At 41.3% G+C, this 16,453-nt stretch overlaps 1 long non-coding RNA gene across 1 annotated transcript in view; it reads left to right on the top strand.

Annotated features, from left to right (window-relative positions):
- LOC117366558 overlaps nucleotides 1–14,957 on the top strand; it is a 43,468-nt gene extending 28,511 nt beyond the window's left edge. The window contains exons 4-6 of the long non-coding RNA XR_004540612.1: nucleotides 760–828; nucleotides 7,209–7,238; nucleotides 14,936–14,957. This is a non-coding gene — a long non-coding RNA (uncharacterized LOC117366558). The remainder of the gene's footprint in view (nucleotides 1–759; nucleotides 829–7,208; nucleotides 7,239–14,935) is intronic.
- The last annotated feature ends 1,496 nt before the right edge of the window (nucleotides 14,958–16,453 follow it).

The raw sequence follows: 16,453 nt of genomic DNA, 5'->3' as shown, positions 1-16,453 counted from the left end.
CCGGCAACTGGCATTGAATATCTGGATTTTTTTGGCCACCAAAAAATTAACTGGGTAAGTCAATATTGAGCACTTGGGTGCTAGCATTTCTGTGTTTCTATTATATTGTATTTGCAGATGACAAAAGAGGGTAAAATATTACATGCAGATTTTAAAACCATAAGAATAGCCGTACTGGGTCAGACCAATGGTTCATCCATCTTGGTATCTTGCTTCCAACAGTGGCCAATCCAGGATAGATGGACCATTGGTTTAGAACTTTAAATTTACACAGTGTGATTTGACCATTAAACTTAGCTGCCCAGCACTGAAAATTGCTGGTTATTGCACGATACAGCTGGTCAACATGTAGCTGCTAACTGCAAATATTCAGCGGAGATAAAAGCTACCTTGTGCTGAATATTCGCATTTAACCAGTCCATGCCATTTCTGGCCAATTAAAGAGCAGTGTATATCAGCTGGTATGTGCATATTTTTATATCTTTGTAAATCTCTTAGAAATATATTTCTCAAGAGGAATTTATCAAATTTTAATAAACCTGAAACTTGTGTCAATATGGTAACGTTTATGCACTTATGATTTACATTTGAGTAGAGCTCAAATAAACTGTATAGGATGTCATATTCTAGCCTTTCTAATGAGTAAAACCCTTCATAATTTGCATCTCTTGCTTATAAAAAGAAAGGAAATGATGCTTTTCTATAATTAAAGCTTCATTATGCATATGATACAGCCTTGTTTTATGTTTATTTAATCAGATGTCCTGATTGTTACGCCACCGCCATCAACAACTGCTTCTTCAGCCGCTCTACAAGCATTTATTTGGTGTAAATATTTTTGATTTTCATTTTTCAGATATGTAGGTAAAAAAACAGTGATGAAATATTAATTGTAGTCTGTTTTTGCAATCTACTAGATGTGATTCTGGAGCCAACTTTCATATTAAATACAAAAGTGTAAAGTTTGCAAGTACTTTTTACCTGTAGATTCTACATGCTTTGAAATGGAGAAATGTCCTTTTTAGCACAGAATATGAAAATGTATATGAGCAAATTTGGACCCACTATGAGTCAGTACTTTTCTGGGTAGACTTAGGCACATGCTGTTGAAAATGCAAAATTGCATGTATAAGTTGAAACCCTGATCCATCTCTACCCCTTGAATGCCTTTTCAATTTAAGGTAGGGTTGCCAGATTTTACCACTATAAAATCTGGACACCCTAGACCTGCCCCCCCACAGGCTTGCCCATCTCCACCCCAGTACTGCCCTAGCTTCCCTCCATCCCCCCCCACGGCTGCCTGCTTTGGGCAGGCAGGATGCAATGCACGCATGCACAGATGCCACGCGATGATGTCATCTCGTGGCACCCGCTCATGTGCAGATTGCCTCCTGCCAGGCGTGATTGAGAGGAGGCTTTTCAAAACCCAGACACAAAAGGAGGACATGTCCAGGGATATCCATACGTATGGTAACCCTAACTTAAGGGCGCCCTTTCTACTAAACTTAGAGCCTCTTCTACTAAACCGCACTAGCGGTTTTAGCACTGGGAGCCGCGCTAAATGTCCCACGCTGCTCCCGACACTCATAAGAACTCTATGAGCGTCAGGAGCAGCATGGGCCATTCAGCGTGGCTCCCTGTGCTATAACCGTTAGCGCGGTTTAGTAGAAGTGGGGGTTAGTGTGTGCTAAAGACTAAGAAGCTCATTTTATACCTATGGGTTTCTTAGCAGTTAGTGTGCGCCAAGCTTTAATAAAATGGTCCTTAAGTAAGCTGCTTATTTTCTGTTGAAAAGTCACTTCAATTTGGGGCCCTTTTACTAAGCTGTGGTAAACACTACCATGTATTTACCACGTGGTAACTGATTCACACAGGATTACCACACGAGCCCTTACTGCCTATGAAATTGGTACCAGTGAATGGTCATGTGGTAATTATTTTTAATAGCCACATGCTAATGGACATTAATTAAAAAAAAGAAAAGGAAAATCAGCCATTCTAATGCTATGATAAAAATGGCCTTAGTGTGGAAAAAACCTACACAAGGGCATACTAGGTCACTTTTTAACACAGCTTAGTAAAAGAATGTCTATTGCTTCTATAATGGCTATAATTGTTTTCATTATACTATTGTGAAGTTTATTGTACTTTTTGTAATGAAGATCCAATTTTAGAGGTATAGTTAGCTGGTCTACTGAAGGACCACCAATATGATGCAGGGTCTGCAACAAAATCTCCTATGAGTTGAAATTTAAGGATCTAGAGGGCTGTGCACTAATTTGCAGCTGGTCTTAAATTCATTCACATGTGTGCTAAAATTAATACTTACTAAACCCCCATAGCACACATGAAATACTATCAAGTTTGTGAAACGGCATACATCAGACATCCTGGATCTATAGCGGGGCTCCAGACACAGATGCCTCAGTGTTATTCCTTGGCTATACGTAATTGCTTCTATTACGTGTGTGTTCTGTGTCTCTCCAAGTGCATGGGACATAGTGCCTGGGGTGTCGTTTCCTCTATTAGACCTACCCTATCCCTTTCACAGTACCTGAAAAATAGTTATCTTTGTACATCTGCTCTGCTCCTCTAGAAGTATCTGGATTGTAATTGCCTTTATTTACATCTGCCCGTCGTCCTTTAAATGCTGGGGTTAAATGCCTTTGTTAAATCTGCTCTGCTCCTCTAGAAGTACCTGGTATGTAATTGTCTTTATTTGCATCTGGCCACTCTCTTCAAAATGTCTGGTGTATAGTTGCCTACTTTATTTAAATCTGCCTGCTTCCTTTAAATGCTGGGTTCTAGTTGCCTCTGTTAGATCTGCTCCACCCCTTGCTAAATGCCTGGGGTTCAGTTGCCTCTCATATATACCCCAACTCTTTCAGAGATGGTAATTTTCAAAGCTTTATACATAGGTTAAAAGCTGTGCACCTGTGTTAAAAGCTCTTAAGAAATCACCCTCTCTCACTGTGGGTAAAGGTTTTATTCCCTGATCCTCTCTCTGTGGCTCTGCTGCCCTTTGGACTCGCTCAGATGTCACAAATGAGTGTAATATTCTGCTAAATGCCCAGTTTACCAGTGTGAAACTGCTGGGTCAATGTCCTAAAAAAAAAAAAAAAAAAATCACACATGTAAAAAAAAAAAAAATGCTTTAAGAGGGCGAGTTTTAAACTACCATATTGATGCAAAGCCCTTAGATACTTCATTTTTCAAAATGAAAGTATGCAAGAGTTTCACTTCAGAAACCTGCATAGGAAAAGCTCCGACAGGCATCTGAATCTGTGCATTGTGCAAAAAAAATTATGTGCATATTTTTGACAGTTCAGAAATGTATGTGGGTTTTTCTTCTCTGACCTAATGCTACCCAAGTAATGCCTCTGTTGCAATGTGGATAAAAGTTCATGTGATTTGAAACAAAGCACATACTTTTACTCGCATACAAGGTACAGAGTTTGCAGACAGGTGATTTATTTGGTCAAAAACTTCTTGCAGAAATGTAACACTTGCCCTTTACTGAGGAAATAAATCATCTGTAGGCAGGCAAATCCGAAGCCCGAAGTCATAATGCCATTGTACAGATCCATGGTGAGACCTCATCTGGAATACTGTGTACAATTCTGGAGACCACATTACCAAAAAGAGGTGCTGAGAGTTGAGTCGGTTCAACGAATGGCCACCAGGATGGTCTCGGGGCTCAAAGATCTCCCGTATGAGGAAAGGCTGAACAAATTGCAGCTATACTCACTCGAGGAACACAGAGAGAGAGGAGACATGTTTAAATATATCACGGGCCGCCATTGAGGTGTAAGATGATATCTTCTTTCTTAAAGGTCTCTCGGCCACAAGAGGGCACCCGCTGAAAATCAGGGGTGGGAAATTTCATGGCGACGCCAGGAAGTTTTTCTTCACTGAAAGGGTGGTCGATCATTGGAATGAACTTCCACTTCAGGTGATTGAGGCCAGCAGCGTGCCAGATTTTAAAAGGAAATGGGATACACATGAGGGATCTCTAGGGGGGTAAAATCAAGGGGGGTGGGTCATTAGAGTGGGCAGACTTGATGGGCTGTGGCCCTTTTCTGCCGTCATCTTCTATGTTTCTATATTAGCCCAATAAGATGATGAGGAAGCAGGGTCAGTAATAAACACCTTGGGGTCTAGGGCAGAAACGTTGACGGGAGCCCCAAAGGCCACCATTAGGCTGTATCTCCTTCAGCTTCTGACTAGCACAGGACCCCATGCAGCTTAGGACCTCAGCGGTTGCACTGTTTGCACCCCTTAATACAGGCCCTGTTGAGGTGAAAACGTGGGAAGGAACTCAGCTTTAACAGATACAAAATGATAATAGCTTCGAATACAAAGAGCCTGATATTCACACCATGGGAGACAGGCCAACTAACTCCCGTTGTCAGTGCTGACCGCACTGACAACAGGATATTCAATGCCGGGCCATTTCTAGTGACTGACATTGAATATCCGGTTTATTTTTGGCTGGCTCAAACTTAGCTGGCTAAATCAGTTTTCGGCACTGGCCAGCTAAGTTATAGCAGCCAAAGTCAGGCCTGCCATTTGCACAGCCTGATTTGGCCATTCAGTGCTCAGTATTGGCAACTATCATGCAATACAGCTGGCTAGGTTTTAGCTGCTTACTGTGAATATTCAACAGAGACATTCCTGGCAGGTTAAGTAGCGCATGAATATTAGGCAATAAGGGCCCAATTCTATATATGGTGACTAAAAATTAGGCGCTGACTAGTTCAGTGCAAAGCAAAATTCTATAAAAATTAGGTGCATTGTAGAGAATCAGGCTTAGCACCACCTAAGTGGCCTTAGGTATCACTAACCATCCTAACTTTAGGTGTACCCCATTTATGTCAGGTTTTTCTTGGCCTAAATGTGCGAGCCTAAGACCAAAATAGGAGTCTACATCAAAGTGGCGCCTACCTCAATATTGCAGCTAATTAAGTGCAACTAATGTCAAATACAAGGTGCTAATTGTCAATTATAGGTGCCGATTAAGTCTATTACACAATTAAGTTTGGCACCTACATTGGCTAGGCATGCTGATGTAGATACATCCTCCAAACTTTTCTAACTCACTTGTATTACAAAATTATCCAATCAAACAACGCTCAAAGTCAGCTTTAAGAAGCTATAAGGGAGTTCAGATTTCACAATTTCATTCGAAATTGGTAATGGTGGTATTCTTCATTATTCCCTTAATAGCTTTGCTGCTATTTATTTCATATTTTTTTCAGGTTTTTTTATATTATTCTTATTTTTTAACTTAGTACAGAATAACTTATTATTTTAATATAACTTAGCTTTTGTCATTGCTGGCTCCCCTTCCCTACGTGTTTCACCTATCTTTCTCAAGGTCAGGGGACCTACAAAACAAAGCAGAAGAAATCAATTAATCCTCTTTCCTAAAATACCATTCCATATATTCATTCATTTAAAATTTATTCTGACTTACCTTTACTTAAAGTTAAACTTTCCCATCTATATCTGCCGCTGGCGATCCAAAGATGGCTGTGGCGTTTCCACAGAGCGTTTAAATAGACCCCTCCCCTGACGTCAACCCAGTGTCATAGCACCTAGCAACCACATACACTGCAAATTAAAAGTTAGAAAACCACCACTATCAACAATCCATCTGCGCCATCCAGTCCGAGGTTTTATTCAGTCCATTAGGGGCCATCGTTTGTAGTTCAAACATCCATCTAAGCTCCCTCAAATTTAGCGTGCGCTCTGTATTACCTCCCTCCCACCCAACAGTGCTAACATCTAAAACTCTCCATTTTAGGTCAGTAAGTTTATGGTTGCATACTCTTCAATGGCGAACCAGAGGAGACACTTCACTACACATATTAACTATAGATTTATGCTCCGTTAATCTAGAGCCCACCCCTTTCCGGACCATCCCCGCTAAGCCTAAGGGCAGGGGTGGTGTCCGGAGAGGGGGGTGAACTTCGGCAGGAGGGGTTGGGCACCCTCCTGCCAGTGATCGTCGGGGGGAGGGGGACAGGCGACCGCGGCCACTATATCTATCACGGCAGGGAGGTCACTTGCCGCGATAAGTGTAGTGGCCGTGTCTACTCTAACCCGATTCTGTAACCGGTGGACGTCGGTTACAGAATCGGGGTTAGTGTAGGCCTGATTCTGTATAGGTCGCCCTTCCCGGGCATCCTATGCTGAATCCGGGCCTAAAGGCCCTCTTTTACTAAGGTGCGCTAATTGGTTAGCACACCTTAGTAAAAGGGGGTAAAGGGGTCCTTTTACAAAGCCGCGCTAAGCGTCTTAACGCGTGCGCTAACCAATTTAGAGCATGCTAAACGCTAACACATCCATAGACTATAATGGGAGCGTTAGTGTTTAGCGCGCGCTAAATCAGTGTGCGCCTTTGTAAAAGAGGGGGTAAGCTTGTCAATGTATGATGTGATATACTAATGAATAGTAGAAAGGCACAGAGAAGAGAGATGAAATGATAACTGAGAGAAATGAGGTCAGCTAAGGGAGACATCAAAAAAAGAGAGTCACAGCAGGAAAAGTAAAATTTAGAATTCAGGAGAGAAGAAAGGGAATAATGGCAAAGGTAAAATAAATATATAATTATAAGACTTTGAAACATTTAAATTACTGTATTTTATATTAATGCATTAAAAAATCTGGCTGTCTGAATGTACATTATAAATGTGTTTCTCAGGGCAGGCACAGTATAATTCCTTCTGCCACCTCATTAATTGTCCCTCAGTTCCTGACTTCTGGCCCCTTGCTATGGCAATTCCCTAGTACCTCATACTGTTCAGCCATCAATCAGTCTGTGGGCAACAGCATACTACCACTGCAGTGGCGTGGTCCTACCATATTATCCTCATGGGCCTACTTTCCAAATAAGGGGAAGAAGTAAGGCCATATGGCAGAACACAGATCCCGGAATCAGGTCTCTGGCAACTAACCAATGTACGTACGAGGAGCTGAGCAGATTTATTAGTAGTTGTAGACATCTATGGGTATGGGAGGGGGTAAAACAATGGGGTATAGTGATTTGCCTTTCGAGAATGGACATTTTCCCAGTGCTGAGTTTGGGCGTTTAGCGCCATACGTCTGAATCGGACTTAGATATGTTTTGATTATGCTCTTCTAATTGTTTTGTTTTTTTGTTTCTAAAATTGTATTTTAAACTGTCTACTCTTTGTTTTCTACAGTTCTCCCCACGACAGCGCTAAATGTCGTTGGTAAATATAGTTTTAATTATATGTTTAGACTTCATAAACTTCCTTTTGATATAGAAGTGTGTCACCTTCTTGTGTGAACATTCTTTAGGAGGCTGTTTACTAAAGCATACTAAGTAGTTACCATGCAAAATATGCACAGTAACTTGCTAACAGCTTGCTGTGGCAGGGGGCAGAAAAGAGATAGAGAATGGGTGGCTTTTGGGCATGCTGAAGAAGAGGTATCATCCATGATGCACCCCTGAGAGCCCTGAAAACTGATTCAAGAACCCCACCACCTCAGGCAGCCCTCCTCCCCCATTGTAGCTTTAAGAAGCTCTCCAGCTCAGGTTCAGAATGGTACCTCTGGCCCTTAATGGCAAGCAGCTTGAATTCTAGCAGCACTACTGCAAGATTATTACTAGGGATTAGAAGTGGTACTTTGAGCCCAGGCAGGTGACAGAGTAAGAGAATCCAGGGATTTCTCTGGCCTCTCATTAGATATAATTGAACCAGGGGTATGTCAGGGATGGGGGATTTTTAATCAATGTCAGAGAGATATTTGGGGAATGGAAAGGTACTATTTTGTACCAGTGGCCCCTTAGTGCATTTTTGATAGCCTAGATGCAACTGTGCAATCAGCAATGCACTTTTAACATGCAGGAAAGGTCTGCCCTGTGTGTTAACTGCATGGAAAGATGCTAGATGCACTCCTAACAGTTACCACACATACTTTGCAGTTATCATGCATTTATGTTTCCAACTAATGCATGGTAACTTCAAAACTTTTGCCAAACTTTAGTAAACAGGATTCTTTATTTTTCAATAAAAATGACAAACATCGATTTTCAGCTTCAGCAATCAGCATTTTTTAAAATTAAATGCTGGCTACTGTAGCTGAACATAATCTAGAAATTCAGTGCCTGTATCTGGATAATGAATACTCAGATAGCAGTGATATTCACCTCTGCTGTCTGGGTAGCTATCCAAATAGATTGATATTATTTATACTGTCATTAATGTTCCCTTCAGTCCCTAACCACTGTTACCTTCTTATATAAGTTTCTCAGTATTGTCCAGATAGGGAAGGGACAGTCTATGGCGGTGTTGAGTCAAAGTCAGAAAGTATGCAAAGTATCTGGATAGTGCTGCAGTGGCTTATATGGATTTTCAACGGTGCTATCCAGATTCTAAATATGGAGGGAATTCATTGAAGGGTGCTAACGCGTTAGCACGCTCTAAGGGCCTGATTCTCAAAATGGCATCCTGATTGTAGGCTAATGGCCCATTTGGGACACACGCCTTTAAAAAAAAAAAAAAGAAATCATTGTGGTGAATGATACCGTCTACAATGTATGTGTCTATCTCGTGCCAACGGAAGTGCCTAGGCATACCTATGGATGCCTAAGGCCAGCGTAGGTGTGGCTTACACCAGAAGTGGCCTTAGGCATCTGTAGGCATGCCTAGGCACTTCCATAAGCATGAGTTAGACACCTTAAATGTAGGTCTGTAAAACATAGGGTTCCTTTTACAAAGGTGCGCTAGCGTCTTTAACGCACACACCGGATTAGCACGCACCAGCCAAAAATCCACCGCCTGCTATTCCACGCGTTAAGGCCCTAATGCGCCTTTGTAAAAGGAGCCCTTAATGCCTCTATACAAAAAATAGATGCAATTCTGGATGCAGTGCCTACCGGTGATTGACACATGATAAGCGTACATGCATTTGTGATGCTTAGCAAGGCACCACCCCTTCAGAGATGTTGCTATGTACTATGGGTATGAGTGAAGAAGCAGGTGAAGTAGACAGAAACTTATATAAGAAGGTAACGGTTGCACTAAGATGTAATAAGAAAGAATACAAAGGCACCATGTACAAAAAGCAGAGGATATAAATTGCATGTAACAAGGGCTTCTGTTTCGAGAAGCAGTAAATAAATAATTTTAAACAAACATACAAATAAATAAATAGATTTTGATATTTTTCAAGCAATGGAAATAGGTGTTTATTTCACAGTCCAAGCAATAATTCTAGTTAAATAAGTATAGTTCTAAACAAACAAACCAATAAAATAAAATAATAAATTTAAATATTTATTTTCTAGGCAATTATCTTTTCAAGTCGGGGCCCTAAGTACTAGTGCTGCCCGATTCACAATTCAAATTGATTCACCGATTCACTTCGGGTGAATCAATTTGAATCGATTTGTTTTTGCAAAAAAACGAATTCACCGATTTGTCAGCCCCCTTGCTAGAGACCCATTCAGGCTTTCCCTTTGCCACTGGAGTCCTTCTATCTAATGTAACTGCCAGTTTTGTGAAGCCGGAAATTACATCAGAAGCAAGGACTTCAGCAAAGGGAGCGCCAAGCGGACCTATGCGTGCAGATCGACGGCAGCAAGGTGATTTTTAATTGGTTGGCTAGCTCTCTCCTTCCCGGCCGGAAGTATTGCTCCTCTCTTCCCCAGCCAAAGCGGCGGTAGCTAATGCGATTCACTACCCTGCTACTACTCCGGGCATCTTCTCTCCATTCGGCTGCCCAAGTGGAAGTTTTCACTGAGGGCGGGCTGCAGTGGAGAGAAGACACAAGGAGTAGTGGCAGGAGAACTCTGTGGATCGCTAAATCACTACCACCACCGGCAACATGTTATAACATCAAAATCAAGGTAGATGGGGAGAGGGGAGATGGACTTGGGGGAGATTATGGAGAGGGGAGATGGACTTAGGTGAGAGGGAGAGATGAACTGGGGGGAGATCAAAGAGAGGGGAGATGGGGGAGGGATGGAAGAAATAATGGATCTAAAAACAGAGGAGAGGGATAGAGATGGTGGACAATGGGATTTAGGGAGGGAAGGAACAGAAAGGGAGAGAAGCTGGACATATGGGATGATGTGTGTGGGGGGGATAGAGAAACTGGATAGGAAGGTAGTTGGAAAGCGAAAGGGAGATATGGTGGACCCTACGAGGTGGGGAAGGAGGGAGAGATGCTGGATGAAAGGGTAGTTGAGAAAAGGAGAGATGGCAGATCTGGGGATGGTGGGATCCATCGCTGCAACTATAGGAATAGAGATGAAAAAGGGAAAGATGCCAGACCTCCGGGGAAGAGAAGGGAAATGGAAGGGGAGGACAGAGATGGAAGATGGATGGTTGCCACGTAGAAAAAAGAAAACGACAAATGGGCAAAAGACCCTGGCAAGCGAGTTATCAGAAGATGTTTGTTGCAGAGCCTGGGACCAACATGATTTGAAAAATGGTAGAAAAATAATTTTATTTTCTGCTTTGTGATTACAATGTGTCAGATTTGAAATGTGTATCCTGCCAGAGCTGGTGTTAGACCACGAACGTGAGCTAGGATTTAATAGAGAGAGGAAAAGTCTTTTTTGTTTGTTTATTTTGTTTACACCACAGTGCCAGTGTGGGTGGGAGAAGGCAAAGGGGGTGGAGTCGGTGAAGAGGCTATAAAATAAACCCACCAGGATGTTTGAAAAAAAAACACCCATTTGGGCAGGAAAATCGAATCAAATTGAAAAATCGATTCAATAGGCAAAAGAAAAGCCTCAAACACAGAGAGGTGTTCCCACTCTCTTACACCCAAGCATCACTGGCAAAAAACTTTCGTATATAACTTATTACTGGCAGGTAGGAGCCTGAAAATAGTCAAAACTAATTAGAAAAAACAAGCTAGTTAGGAAAGAACCAGGCCGACGATCGTTTTGTGGCTTTTAAACCACTGCTTCAGGGCCATGACACCAACACTTCAGACTATCCTGCAATAATACAAAACTATAATCAAAACATGCTCAGAAACCTGCTGCAGATGAAAGGAACAAAAACTGCTTTCCTGTACTCACGATTCGCAGAGTCAAACTCCTGCTTGCTACCACACTTTCAAAGGCACCAGTGCAGTACTTAAAAGACATCCGGGCCAGAACTGTATTTGACAGTTCTGTGATTGTTGTTTTTGTTTCCCCCTGCCTTGATTGGCTAGTTTTTTCATCCATGTGACTGGTCATATGCCATGTCACCTGATTGGCCCGGATGTTTTAAATATTGCCCTAACAATTATTTCTTCTTGAATTGATGTTTCCAGCATACCAGTGAGATCCAAGTCTCCTGATACAATCCCTTTGCTTTTATCTTCTTTGGAAATGTTCAAATAGTTTAACTTTTGGAGCGGTGGCATATTATTTTCAAGGAATTTCAACACTGATTGTAAGAAGGAATTAAATAAGTCTCTTGGAGTTTGAAATTTGGATACCGGAAAGTTCAGCAATCTAAGATTTAAATTTCTATTTGCATTTTCCAAGTTTTCTGACCAACAAAGACTTTTCCTTCAAATGTAAATTCATGGAAGCCTTAATTTCTGAGACTGATTTTTCCAAGTTATCCATTCTATTGGACTGCTTTTGGAGTTTCTCTTCCAAAGTTTTACTTGTAAGTTAGTATTTTGTATTGAAGAAAAAAGTTGAAAGCATACCTTGTGTATTGAGTCAAGTCCACTCCAGATTACTTCCATGTCGATGACTTCAGGTCCTACTAAAGGAGGAGGCAAAGATATTCCGGGGATTACCCCAATAGCTCGCTGCTCCTCCATCCCTGCTTCTTCGCAGGTAACTGCTCCTCCATTCTCCATTGTCGACTGCAAAGGAGTCGGCAAACCGTGGAATACTTCCGGGGTCAGGGGTGAGTTCAGCAGCGTCAACGGAGAACTCGTCTCCGGCACCTCCTGCACTGCCGACGTTGTTAGAGCAACTTTATTGGTAACCTTTGTTTTCCTTCAGGATAAAGAGGCAGTTCTCCGTTTATTCTATAGGACTGAGAATGTGGAATTTCACGGTTCCAAAGTTTCAATATTTCCTGATGTATCAAAATTGACGCAAGCCAGACGGAAGAAATTCCTGGCCTATCGTCAGTTAACTTTGAGTATGGGAGCAACTTTTCAGTTTCCCCTGTAAATGCTGTCTTACCTATCAGAATGTTAGATATATATTTTATGACCCTGACCAATTAAATTTTTTCCTAGAGGGTAAGACGGCGTCTAGAGCCCCAGATCCTCCCATGGAGTCTTTCACCCAGGAAGATGGTTAATCCACTCTGTAATTTGTATGAGTTTTTCTTTTTCTTTTAGATCCAACTTCCCTTGGAGGTGATAGACTCTCTCCTCAGTATGTGGACTCTGATTAGTCACATATGTGGAATTATATATATAATTTAATTTAATTATTTTCTTTTTCAATTGTTAATTTCTTTAGATTGTTGTTAAACAATTTGTGAAAAATATAAATAAATAAATAAATAAATAAAAATTAAAAAAAAGTATTGCCCTAAAGCAGTGGCTTAAAAGCTATGAAATGATCATCGGCCTGGCTCTTTCCTAACTAGCTTGTTTTTTTCTAGTTAGTTTTGACTAGAAACATCAGGGTAAATCTGGATCTTATGTCCCAAAAATTCTTTAGATCTATTCTTGAAATATATTCTCATGATCCATTCTTTATCGGGCAAAAGAGCCACTGTTAGTATGAGTGTTACTGGTGTAGCAACACTTACATCTGATACTTCCAATATATTAGTTATGTCCAATGGGGTTTCTTGTTGACTTTTAACCTCAACTTGTTGTCCTTGTTTCTGAGAAATATAGCAAGCTCTAACAAAAGGAGGAATAGACTTCTCAACTTCTCAGGTACATTTAATCTGCTATAATAAAACCCTTAGCCCGCATGCGCATTTCAAACTCTGTGGGTCCGTGATCCATGGCACCATGCCTGCGCAAGGGCAGGACACTACCGAGCGCCAGCAGTTAGCCGCTGGGATTGATATGCTATGGGCTGTAGGGGGCGTGCATGCGGAGCGGGTGTGGGGGGAGGGGAGAGAGTATTTCTGCTCTTCCGGTCTGGCTGCCGCGTTATAGCGGGTGTGTTGTCCCCCTTCTTACTCGCACCGACATGGAAGATGAGGCGATGAAAGGTAAACAATTGTGGTTTCTCTATCGAGGCGCACAGTCAGCATGTGAGAACATGACCACGGCTCTTCAGCATTGTGACGGGTGCTGTTGGACAGGGGGAGTAGGGAAGGGCTGCTGCTGGACAGGGGGGAGGTAAAAGGAAGGGAGAAGGGCTACTGCTGGACAGGGGGAGCAGGGAAGGGGTGCTGCTGGACATGGGGGAGAGAGAAAGAAAGAAAGAAAGAATGACAGACAAACAGCAGGCAGGGAGAGAGACAGAAAGAAAGAAAGGGGGCAAGGAGAAAGGAAGACAGATATACAGAAAGAAAGAAAGATAAAGAAAAATAGAAAGAAAGAAATGCCTAAGTCTACACATCTATTCTAGCACCCGTTAATGTAATGGGCTAAAAAACTAGTACTTCCATAAAATGACTGGTGAACTGTTGTCTTCAGAAAATACTACAAGTACGGTAATCAGCCAATCCAAATAGCTTTTCTCTTTAGCCTCATTTCCAGCATCACCTATGAATTTCAAAGTGAAAGTTTAATATTTTAATAGAAATAATACTGAAAGTCTCTCCTTACTATGGTTAGCAACCTATCCAGGTAATATAACACCAGTTAAAATGATCTTGTTTTAACAAAGCATGAAAAAACACTATACTCTTATTTTGTAAATGTTTTAAAAATGTTGTTAAAATAAAATTTATTTTAAAAAATCTCCAGGTACTATAATAGACATTAAGGCCCGGATTCTGTATAGCGACCGCAGCTATGGCTGCCAGTCTCCCCTCCCCCCAACGATCGTGGTAGGAGGGTGCCCAACCCCTCCTGCCAGACCCCCCCCCACAATGACCCCCCAAACAAAAAGCCCCAACCCCCCTCCACGGATCCCCCTCAACAGCCCCCCCAAAGATCGCAAGCAGGAGGATTCCCAACCCCTCCTACCGGACCCCCAATGGCCCCCCAAAGATCGCCGGCAGGAGGATGCCCAACCCCTCCTGCTGGACCTCCCCCAACAAAACCCCCACCCTGGAACCCCCTCCTAGGGCTTACCTGCAAGTTGGCCACACGGGTTCTCGCACTATCCGGCCAGCCTGCCCGCCTCTGTCCAAATGAGGCAGGCCTACCCTTCCCCTGAACAACCCACAGGATCCTAGGGCCTGATTGGCCCAGGTATCTAAGGCCCCTCTTAGAGTAGACTGCTGTAGGACGCCTATCGGATCCTTTTACTAAGGTGCGGTAGCCATTTTAGCACATGCTAAAAATTAACGTGCACGTGCACTAAATTCTAATGCGCGTCAATGTGTCCATTATATCCTATGAATGCGTTGGCGCAAGTTAGCATTTAGCACGCGCTAAAATGGCTACCGCACCTTAGTAAAAGGACTAGTATAATTTTATTTGTAATTGATGTATCCAAATAAGTGTTTTTAAAATAAAATTCTAAACAAAAACCTCTTTGCCTTTTGTAGGAAAATCAACCAGTCCAGGTACTACTACAACATTTAATAGAATATTTAAAATATTATTATTTTTGTTATTTACTTTTGAACAACTTAATATTTTCAAATTAATGTTTTTTTAAATACAAATGTTAACCAAAATTCCTCTGCTTTTTGTAGGGCCATCAACTACTTCAGGTAGTACAACATCAGTTTGAACTCTGTTATTTTAAGAGAACTTTAAAAATACTACTCTTTTCTTATATTTTACAGTTTTCAAAAGAGGGGTTTTTAAAATAAAATTTTAAACTATAATCTTTTATATTTTTTTCTAGATTCTACAATAATAGATACTACTACAACAACAATGGGTAATTTTCATTTATATATATGACCTTTGTTTACCCCCTCCTTTACAAAGCTGCACTAGTTTTTTTAGCGCCGGCTGCCATGGTAACAGTTCGGACGCTCATAGAATTTCTAGGAGCATCTGAGCTATTGCAGCCGGCGCTAAAAACACTTGTGTGGCTTTGTAAAGGAGGGGGGTTAGTTTGTACCATTTCATCTTTGAACTGTTGGTACTGTTTTGGCGTTTCAAATGAATATTGTTACAACAAACTACTCTAAAATTTAAATTCTTCTGGGTTTTTTTCCTAAATTTTAGAATCTATTACTACTCTGTCTACTACAAAAAGTAAATTTACTTTTTCTAGATCAGATTGTTTCAAAACTCAACTGAATTGCATTGTAAGGAAAAATATAATATATTAATATAGCATATATATATATAGTATATTAATGTAGCATATATTATATCTAGATACCCTCTCCTTTTATTGTGGGCAGCTTTCTAAGGGTCCTTTTACTAAGTTGCATTATTTTTATTTATTTATATCCTACTTTATACAAAGAGGGTTCCAAAAACAGATACATAATAAAATACATAAATGTACACCTTAAGGGCTCCTTTTACGAAGCCGCCTTAGCGGTTTAATGTGCGTAATAGCACAGGCTAAACCGCCGGAGGCACTAGCCGCTACCGCCTCCTCTTGAGCAGGTGATAGTTTTTCGGCTAGCGTGAAGGTAGCGCGTGATTAAAAGTCGCTAACGCGGCTTCGTAAAAGGAGCCCTAAAAATACATAACCATAAAAATACAATCCCATCTAAATAACACAGACACATATAAAATACACATCAAAAGAGAAATCATCCCATCCTCTTATAGAGTACACACTAGAGAATGGCACAGTGACAAAATTCATCACCGTTCCCGTCCTCATGGATAACCGCGGGAAACCATCTTCATGTCATTCTTTAAGAAGAGAGGGAAGAATCAGAGTATGAATGGCCACAACCACTGACCCACAAGCTTTGCTTTGAAGAATGCTGGTGTAGAAGTTGAAATAGACACTAGAAAATGACATGGGATTATTTCCCGTGGTTATCCGCAGGGATGGGAACTGTGATGAATTTTGTTACCGTGTCATTCTCTAGTACTCACTCCAATGCCTCTGTTACCCACCACAGCCTCTTAGGTGATAATGTGTGCCTAACGCAGCAAAAAAAAAAATGCTACATTTCCACTTGCTAACTAGTTAGCAAAGTGTTGCCATGGGAGCTCTTAGAGTCTGATTCTATAAATGGTTCCTAAAACATAGGGACTGTGTAGTGTGGCACTTAGGTGTGATTCTATAAATGTTAGGCCCATTTTATATAATGGTGCCTAAAATGAACTTAATCACTAAAAAGCCACTGTTGAAATCAATCAAATCATGTACTTATTGTGTCCTTGTGAATATCACATAAATGGGGTAGCCACAGATGTTATCACTTAAAATTTATATGGATCTTCA

This window comes from Geotrypetes seraphini, chromosome 9 (assembly GCF_902459505.1).
Source record: "Geotrypetes seraphini chromosome 9, aGeoSer1.1, whole genome shotgun sequence".
NCBI lineage: Eukaryota > Metazoa > Chordata > Amphibia > Gymnophiona > Dermophiidae > Geotrypetes > Geotrypetes seraphini.
The sequence above is the reverse complement of the archived record's forward strand: the minus strand, read 5'-3'. Positions and strand labels throughout refer to the sequence as shown.